General features: G+C 36.8%; 1 long non-coding RNA gene across 1 annotated transcript; it reads right to left on the bottom strand.

The window, feature by feature from the left end:
- Nucleotides 1-1008: 1008 nt before the first annotated feature.
- On the bottom strand, nucleotides 1009-8450 carry LOC109505608 (uncharacterized). The gene is made up of 3 exons (XR_012140135.1): nucleotides 8188-8450; nucleotides 2062-8071; nucleotides 1009-1420 (listed from the first exon to the last, which is right to left on the bottom strand). It is a non-coding gene; the product is annotated as an uncharacterized lncRNA (long non-coding RNA).
- Nucleotides 8451-9525: the final 1075 nt, after the last annotated feature.

Here is a 9525-nt window from a genome sequence, read left to right as displayed (position 1 = left end):
TAAGTTACCGACGGAAAGGGATGGAGATAGAAGGAGCTGCCATGAAGGAAATGGCTTATGGATGGTTTGGAGAAAAAAAAAGATGAGGAGTTAAAGTGGATAAGGAGGTGGAGAGAGCTATTATGGAGAAGGAGAAATGAGTGAAAAAAAAAAGAAAAAAAATTTTTTTGCTAGTGAAAAAAGGTGGATGTAGAGGGAGCAATTTAAAGGGATAGAGCTCATTGGTTGATTTGGAGAAGAAAGAAGATGGGGAGAAAAGATGAGGAGAAAGAGGAGGGGGAGAAAGACCGCCGGCAAAGAATAAAATGGAGGAGCAAGGGGGGGATAAGAGGATGGAAAAGGCAAGAAGAGATGACGATAGAGGAGGCCACCATATAGAGGAGGGTTTATGGACGGCTTGGAGAAGAAGGATGATGAGGAGAAGTAGATCGAAAGGGGAAGAGAAAAGAGAGGAGGAGAATGGACGGAGAAAGGAGGGAGAAAGAGGAAGGAGAGGAGAAGAAATAGGTGAGAAAGTAGGGAAAGAGGAGAAAGAAAAGGAGGAAAGAAGAGGGAGAAAGAAGGATATTGGCTATGAAGGAGGAGGCGATCAATCGGAGAGAAAGAAGGAGATGGATATTTTTATCATTTTAAAAAAATTTATTAACAAAAATAGATGGTTGAACCACATTGAAATATATTGATAACTAGAAAGATCAGTTTAATATTTTTTAAAATACTGGAAGTATAAGTGAAATTAAGTTAAGGTAGAGAGGATGTTTCCATAATTTTATCTAAAATTTAAAATGTTTAACGTAAACTTACTACTTAGGATACATGCATACCGGTGGGCAATGGTCTGAAGAGTAGAAATCACGAAGAAAACTCTTGAAAAAGATGCACCCTAGAAACTCCAGCAAGTGTGTATATATATATATATATATATATATATATTGTAAATATTGCTGCTTGATGATTCAATAGTATTCCATGGCTGTATATATTGTAAATATTGCTGCTTGATGATTCTCTAGTATTCCATGGCTCTCCATCCGAGTACAAACAGCAACATATCTATAGATACATTTTACGCCAGAAGCATCAGTGGCACTAAACATGCATAAATTATGGGTTGATGCACCGTAGACACAGATTTAGACAGCAGTGGGATGTAAATTTCTGACAATTTTCAGTTTACTAACAAATAGTGGAAGTTTGATGATTCAATATGGTTTTCTGGAATGAATCCGCACCATCCAGTCCTGTTTCTGGAAATGATAGTATATGAAACTAATGAAGAATATGCCTGTCATAGTCCTGGTTAAACTTTTCGCAGCAGCGGGCATGGAGATGGGCTGCTGGTCTTGTCCTGTTCAAAGCCATCTCAATATCTTGAGCTGTGGCTCTAGCAAAAGAAGCTGGCTGATGGATCCCATATATCCTGTGAACAGAACAGAAGGAAATCAAGCACTTCTTCAAAGCACTTATCAAAGACCAAGTTATGAAGCAAATGCCTGTAGCAAAAAACGCTGCCTGATGGATTGCTTCATGATGTTAACGAAAGATCAAAACTTCAAAAACCTTCATCCAAAATGCATGGATTAAGGATCTTGGGTTGGCCAAATCAGATACGGCATAATATGCAGCAAAGCCAACTCTTATATCAAGGATTCATTATAGAGGACAACTTGGGCAATTAATTATATGAGTGGTAAATGTAATCTTGGAGATGCTCTATGGATTGGTTTCAGAGGTGAGGTGCAAAAACTTTAAAAAACCTTTTCTGGAAAAATAAATGATACAAATTTTGATTGTAAAACAAAAATCAGTCACCGATAATGATATGCTTATTCCACTGTCAGACAAATTTAAATTTTAACACCACTGCTGGTACAAAGCTAGGATGAAAATATGGAGACTTGATGTTAGATTGACAGTCATTCATACAAGGGATGTCAAATTATGAAGTGAATTCCAATTCAACTTGGACAATGAGAACATATAAAGCCAACATCAAATAATTGTGACAAGTCTTGATGGTTTTCAGGGACCACAAAGAGAATCATAATGAAGAAGACTCACCATCCTCATGGACTCATTCTTGCTTTGCTTCCGAAAGTAACATTAACCTCATTAATGGTTGCATGGCTGCCTCTTTGCTTGCTAATCAGATGTCTAAATCTGCTTCTGTCTTTTCCACCAGAAAACCATATGGAATCTCTGCTTCTCCAGGCACCAATGTTAAAAGTTCCTCAAACATCACATGCCTTGCATCTGGCTCTGGAAGAGGGATGATGATCTGATGGAACATGGTATGAAAACCAGTTTTGTGCACAAACAAGCAAGCTCTTTCAAACAACCCCATGACATGGGTCTCAGTCTCACCATATGGATCAGTAAATTGCCCAGGCTAAATATTCTTCTAACATTTCTCAATATTTCTTAGGGCAAACAGATATTGTTAAAAGAAAATTCTAGAATTGCTTAGATGATAACCCAACTACTCCATGGATGAGATAAAAGGTGGATATCTAGTTTCTAACGGTGTCTAACATGTAGAAAAAGTAATTTTTCACCAGAAAAATTCTTCTTCAATACTAAGGTATTCTTTGTTTCTCTTTATGTTCCTTTCATTTTGAAATCAACCTTAAAAAATGAATTCAAAGGAAAAAAAAATTCACAGTTTTATCCTGAAAATAATGGAAACCACATGGGGGCTGCACACTAAAAAGGTCATGTGACAGACGAAGAAAATAATGCCAACATCTGACTATTTAATGATCATACAGATCAATAATTCATACAAAGGATACTCAAATTTCAAGATGCTGGATGTAGCTGCATCCAATTCCCATGGTAGATTATTTGCAGCTAGAGCAAGCACAAGCTCCTTCATCTTTGTCAAGCCATCCATCTGCATTAAAATCCAAATGACCAATTTGACACAAAATGAGATAATATTACTTGTCTAAGTAGGTCAATCTTTAAACATCGGCTAGCTTCATGCTCACTTTGTGCTTCACCACATTGATTAATGATTGCATCAGTCTCATAAAGAAATACAGTATACAGTGTGTTGTGCCTGGCAAGCTCAAATAAAATTTTCACTAGCTTAATCACCTGTGGATTTACAAAATTATAAAGATTGATATTATCCCATACTTTCCAATGATTGACCAGATAAACCAATAAAAAGGATTATATAAAAGAAATGTGCTTTAAAAGATCACTTGCACCATCTCCTATGTAGACACATGTACCCAACTCTGCTGCTTCCTTTACAGCTAAATATCAAGACAAACTTTGTAAGTTAGACAAGAAATCCTCATATACAATGAAGACATCAAGCTTTGACAATGACTTCCAAAAAAGGAGATAAATGAACTAACCAACAATACATCTTTTGCTTACAAACTATTTTTATTTGATTCTAAAAAATGAAATGCTGACATGGAAGAAAAATATGCAACAACATCCTGAATATAGTTCTTATTTACGAAAGAATATTTTAATAATGAATGCTAACTGAAAATTTTATTGAAAAGGAAAAGGAAGTTCAGGACAGTTAATGAGGACAACAAGAACTAAGAACTGTGAAATACAACAAGAATCAGTACATATAACTAAAACAGCCACTCAGGAAACTCTGTATTTTGACAGAAAAAATCAGAGAGCAAACGTTGCAGCCTTATGTTAAGAAAAAAAAAAAACACCATACACAATCACTGTCTATTAAGAAGCTTTTAAAATAATCCTACCATACTCTCTCTCTCTCTCTCTCTCTCTCTCTCGTCTTCTTCTTCTTCTTCTTTTTTGCATTGGCATGGCTAAGAATTGAAAACCTAAATGATCATGATAAACAAGCAATATCCTACAAATGAGAGCTGGAACACTATAATATGAAAGCAAAATCTGTAAATAAATGAAGGGAAAATTATCTATAGGTCCTTGGATGGACCCAAAATTACTTTTAAGTCCCTTAACTTTTCAAGTTGAATAAAAGTCCCTGAATTGCTAAGAAGTTATTTTTAAGTCCCTGCCGTCCACACAGATTGGTTACATAGGTCTATGTTCAGGTTACACGGATTTATGTTCAAGTTACACAGGTTTATGTTCAGATTACGCAGGTTATCTAGTTTCAATATCTGGTTATGCACGTTCATGTTCAGGTTATACAGGTATGTACCTTGGTTACACAGAAATAACTCTTTAGCATTTCAAAGACTTTTTATTCAATTTGAAAAGTTCAGGACTTAAAAATAATTTTGGATCAATCTAGGGACCTATAGATAATTTTTTCATAAATGAATGTCTATTCCACTATCACATAACTCATGATTAGCTGACAATAGATGACACTTAAAATAACCTAAAAAGTAATCTTGCATTCTGTAGCCACAGCTTTTGTAGGCATCGTCTGTTATAGAGAAGTGAAGATTGTAGTAACTAGCACACTTAACTGGCCAAAATACAGCATGCACGCATGCTTGTATGTATATATACATATGCTGGGTAATTTATTATTGCTAGGATAAATATTGTTACAAAGACGCATGTGGAGGATATTGGCATAGATAGGGGTTGTGGACCATTCTCAGATATAGAATTACCATATAATTAGCAATGCCACTAAGCTTGGAGTTAGCAAGCAAAACACAAGGCTTGCACTCTATTATGGATATAGAATTACCATATACTAATAAAGCAATGCCACTAATTGTATATGCTTGGAGAGATCAAGCAAAGCACAAGGATTTGAAATTAGATATTGGAGTTTGCACTCTATTATGTTCAAATAATGCTAAAGATATGAGTAAATAAGATATGCAAAGCGAGTGATTGAATCAGAGCAAACACTACAAAGGCGCCAGCTGCCAAGTGAACCAAAACATAAGAAAACAAGAGCTGAAAAGTTCATAATTCTTCGGTGCTTCAAATATTGGCATACGTTTTGAATAAATAACAATTTTGTATCAGTGTTTTGTGATAAAAGACTAAATGAAAGAGGTTCCCATAGCTTAGAACAGTTATGGATAAATGATCACATATTTCAACCAATGCCCATCAAATGCAACAATTTTCCTTTTTGAGAAGCAATTTTATTGAAAATTATTACGGGAATTGAATATCCAGATGACAAACATCAAATATAACTTTTTATACCTCCAACTAGCCCCCATTCCCCACCAAACAAAGGAATCACCCCAAATCTCTCTTTAGAAGCTCTTCTTCCCTTTCTGGGATCCTTTTTGCTCCATGAGGCCTACCTAGGCAATTCAACAACCCAATTACTCTCACTTTGCAGTTTCAAATTTCTATCATCTTCTCTAAACCCATCATCTTCACACCAAGCTTCCAAAACAACTTTTCAAGGAGCACTATTACCTGGACACATGGCACAAAATCTAAATTTTGACATGAGAACCTCCAAATGACCAGACATATTGCCAGTTTGTACCTCATGGATGTCAATATAAATAGGTAAAGATACACACTTACCAGTTATCACTAATAATCAACTGGACTGATTGCCAAATAGATTAACACAAATTGCTAATTCATTCAATTGATATAATCTTAGATTCAGCATCTTCTCTAAAGATAAGTCAAAAATTAACATAGGATAGTGATGTTATCACACATTGGATGATTGAGAATTTTAACAGATGATGCGTCCAAGTGTCTAATCCTTGATGAAAATTCAGGTATATCCATGGGATAGGTTCTTTTAATATAATGTCTCTAAGAGGATATGAATATTAACTTTTTGAGCCTATTTTTCTTAGCCTAGACTTTTAAAAACATTTGGTCGAGAGTAGTCTGCTTGTCAACTGGTCAATTCAGACCAGCACTTTCTAGTCCTATCTGGAAACAAATTGTTTTAAACAAGGAATGAAGGAGATGAAACACAGAAACATTTTAAGCATCCCATGTCATATATGCTATATGTCACCAAATTCAGGAGGCTTTTGGAGCAAAAACAATTACCTACTGATAAGATAAATCTCTATGTCTGTACAAAAAATAAATTTGAACATCATTAAACTTAGACACTTTAAAAGTTGAATTTCTAATTGGACATAATATACATGAAGGACCGAAACCTGTTAACACCCAAAAAAATTAATCGGTCATCAACCAATTATACCGATCAAGATTTGGTTAACCACCCATTTTGGTCTCACTAAAGTTCAGATTGCACGAGTTTAAAGGATTTTCACTGTGTAACAAACCAACCGCTACTTTCAGCATAATTTAAATGCTATCCTTTGTATCAAGGCTAAATCCTGCACTCCTCTCCCTCTTTCTTAGCAAGTCTATTTGATAAACATGGTTTTGATTAGTAAATAAATATAATACAGATGCAGAATTTCAATTACCATACCCATATTTTTTGATAGTTGATAAGCAAATTCCCAAGCCAAAGAATTTTAATTAACCTTTTAAGTTTTATATTCCTTGGATAAGATAAATTTTCATTTAGACCTTAGAGATCACAGTGCAGGTACATAATATTAAATAACCATGCACTGAAGATATGAAAACAAGAAAAAATGGTTAATGAGACAATATAACCTCGAAGTTGCCATAATTAATTCTACATGATGATGGAAAGGAATATCTACACATCAACTTAGTCAAGATGCAGGCTATGCTCCATACTAAATCCAAACTCTGGATTATTATCATAAGAAGCATTACGTTCATACATGATACACCATACATGATATTCCATACACCAAAATAATCGAGTCTGAAACCAATATGCTAATGCCAAAAATATATCACGAGATTCAAGGGGGGAGGAAGTGTTAGCCAGTTGTCCACAGCTCAAGGCATACAACTTACCATAACTAATGCAAAGAGGTTGGTGGAGCCAACCCAACTCTTATTAAAGCCCAAATACTAGATATAGTCCTGGTGCACAGGTTAATATATTTTTGGAATGGCTTAAAAGCCAACAGGATTATAAATTAAAAACCTACAGTAGAGTCCAGAGCCAGTCTAATGAATCAAAGGAGATGTCAAAGTGTATATGTTTTTGAGAAAAGATATATAAATATGGAATTCTGAAAATAATGTAACTATTTGATGCAATACAAAATAAAATAAATGGATCATTATGCAATAAAACTACCAAATCAGAGATTCAGAAGGGTAACAGAAATAAAACATTTTCTGATAACTTGTTCTATTGAAACACTTCTCAAAATTAAAGCTACCAAAATACTAATTTGAGGTCAACAAAAAGGTATAAACAAGAGTATTTATACTATGTACAGCAATTCTGCATTACAGATGTTCCCTGTCTCACAGATAGATAATGTCCAGAAGTCCATATGGCCAGATTGTTCATCCATGCAAAAATCCTTGACATTAATCTCCATGAACATGCCTCGTTCCCATTATTTGGGATCAGATTAAAAGATCTGTGGTTCATCAAACTTGAAGAAATTTTGCTTCTACAACAAAAGGGTGTACCATGAAAGCAACATTCTTCAACAAAAGGGTGTACCATGAAAGCAAGAGAGCCAGTTGAATGAGGACGTACCTTTTGCTTAGAGTTTAGTACATGCATCTAGGAAGCAATCCTAGCAGATCTCCCCGTATTCAGAAACAATGAACTGGTACAAGGTGAGGATGAAGGTGAGAAGTGACCAACTGGAGTTATCTCAGCTGGTCGACACGCCTCTCCTTAGTCAAGAGATCCAAGTTATAGTTAGGATGGTAGCACTTTTATTGTGCTTCTCAAAAAATTAAAAAGGTGAGATCTGTTGTACAGATAACATCCATCCTAAGATGCAAAATAGAAGTGAAAGAGCCGAATTTAAAGAAACACAACATATTTGCTGGTTAAATAAACCAATAAATCACCAACAACTACTCGGGCACCTTTATGACGTGATATTCAGGACAGCATAATTTTTAACCCATAACTTGGCTTTTTCTATGCCATTCATCACTATCAAAAACCTTTTCATCCAATAAAAAAGGAAATTCAGGGCAAAATACAGTTTCTTTAAATCAAATTACAGCAGATAAAATCAAGAACACAGCAGCGGACACCGATTTCCACATCTTGAAGCGAATGCTGCCAAAATGAAACAATTTATTTTTATACAAGATAGCTATTCAATAGTTGAAATTCACAAATCAAACACTAATCAACATGCATCCAAAGAGATCTAGTTGATGAATTCTTACGACCTTTCCAAGATAACTCCTAGCTGTTCCTCAGTTGTTTTCTCCTGCAAATCAGAATAAGATGCCATCTCCTGCAAATCAGAATAAGATGCCATCAAGCCTTTGGAAAGACTTAATGTGTTGCTCGAACTGCCCGTGAACAGCCAAGTCGGCCGTCTCCTTCGTGCTCCCGTTGGCATGAACCGATCCATTCTCTAATCTGGACTCCGTAAAGTTCCAGATCTTTATGGTGTAAACTGTAAAGCATCTTGAAATCCTTATCAAGGATCAAGAAAACAGCGCGTATCATCGAATCTTGAAACCACGTAACTTTGTATTTGTACAGCATCTTGAAATCGTTAAAAAATCAAGAAAGCAACTGGTGGGCCCTGTCCCTGCAATTCAGTTTATATGTATATATATAGAGAGAGAATCATGAAAGCAGCACATACCATCAAATCACGAAAGCCACATTCTGGTTTTCAAGAACAATAACTACACTCGAGCGAGAGTGAAGGAGAAATCAAAAATGAGAAGTGTTGCAGTCAATCCCCTCATTGCCTGATCGTCGGAAATGAACATCTGCAAGAAAAGTCCACACTGACCGGAGTTGACTCCGGTGGAGACCCTCCGGCGGTCAAGTCAAAGAGGAGACTAGGCAACAGTAGAAAAGAATCAAGGAGCTCAGCGAGAGAGAGATGGAGAGAGGGAGAATAAGCCCAAGGGTTTCGAAGGGACCTCCTCCAGCACTGTTGCCTTCCCCATTTTATAGTAGAATGAGACATGGTACCGTCATTAATGGCGCAGACAATGAGATAGTCGTCAAATCGCCGAAAACTGTCAGAATCGCCGTGGGACTGTCAAATCACCGTAGGGCTGTCAAATCACTAGGGTTGACCCATGTCTTAGGTGGGACAATATCTCAGGGCGGCTACTCTACACGCCTCTGTCAGGGTGGCGGCCCACAGCAGTCGTACAGCAGTCGTCGGCGTCTGGTTGTGGAATGTCGGGTGAAAATTCAGGGACCCTCCGATGGTCAGTCGGTCGCGTTGTGGGAGTCGGATATCGGACTCCGCAGTTCGGCCAGTCGGGAATGGAGAGGGTCTGCTCGACCGACATATACTCGATCGGTCGGTGCAGTCGGTGCTTTCGGTAGAGTCGGACATCGGTTGGGCTGGCCCGACGGTGAGTCGGTGTGAGAGTGATCGGTCGGTATATCCCAACAAGAAGAGAACTCAAAACCTTAGGATTCAAGAACAAAATCATGAATCTAAAGCTTTTTCAAGAACCCACCGAAATGTGAAGCATCGCCGAGAAGAGAAGCGCGATGAGGGTAGCAGATCCTTCAAAAAGGAGCAACAC

Source organism: Elaeis guineensis, chromosome 3 (genome assembly GCF_000442705.2).
Source record: "Elaeis guineensis isolate ETL-2024a chromosome 3, EG11, whole genome shotgun sequence".
NCBI lineage: Eukaryota > Viridiplantae > Streptophyta > Magnoliopsida > Arecales > Arecaceae > Elaeis > Elaeis guineensis.
This window is presented reverse-complemented; position numbering and strand designations above follow the sequence as displayed.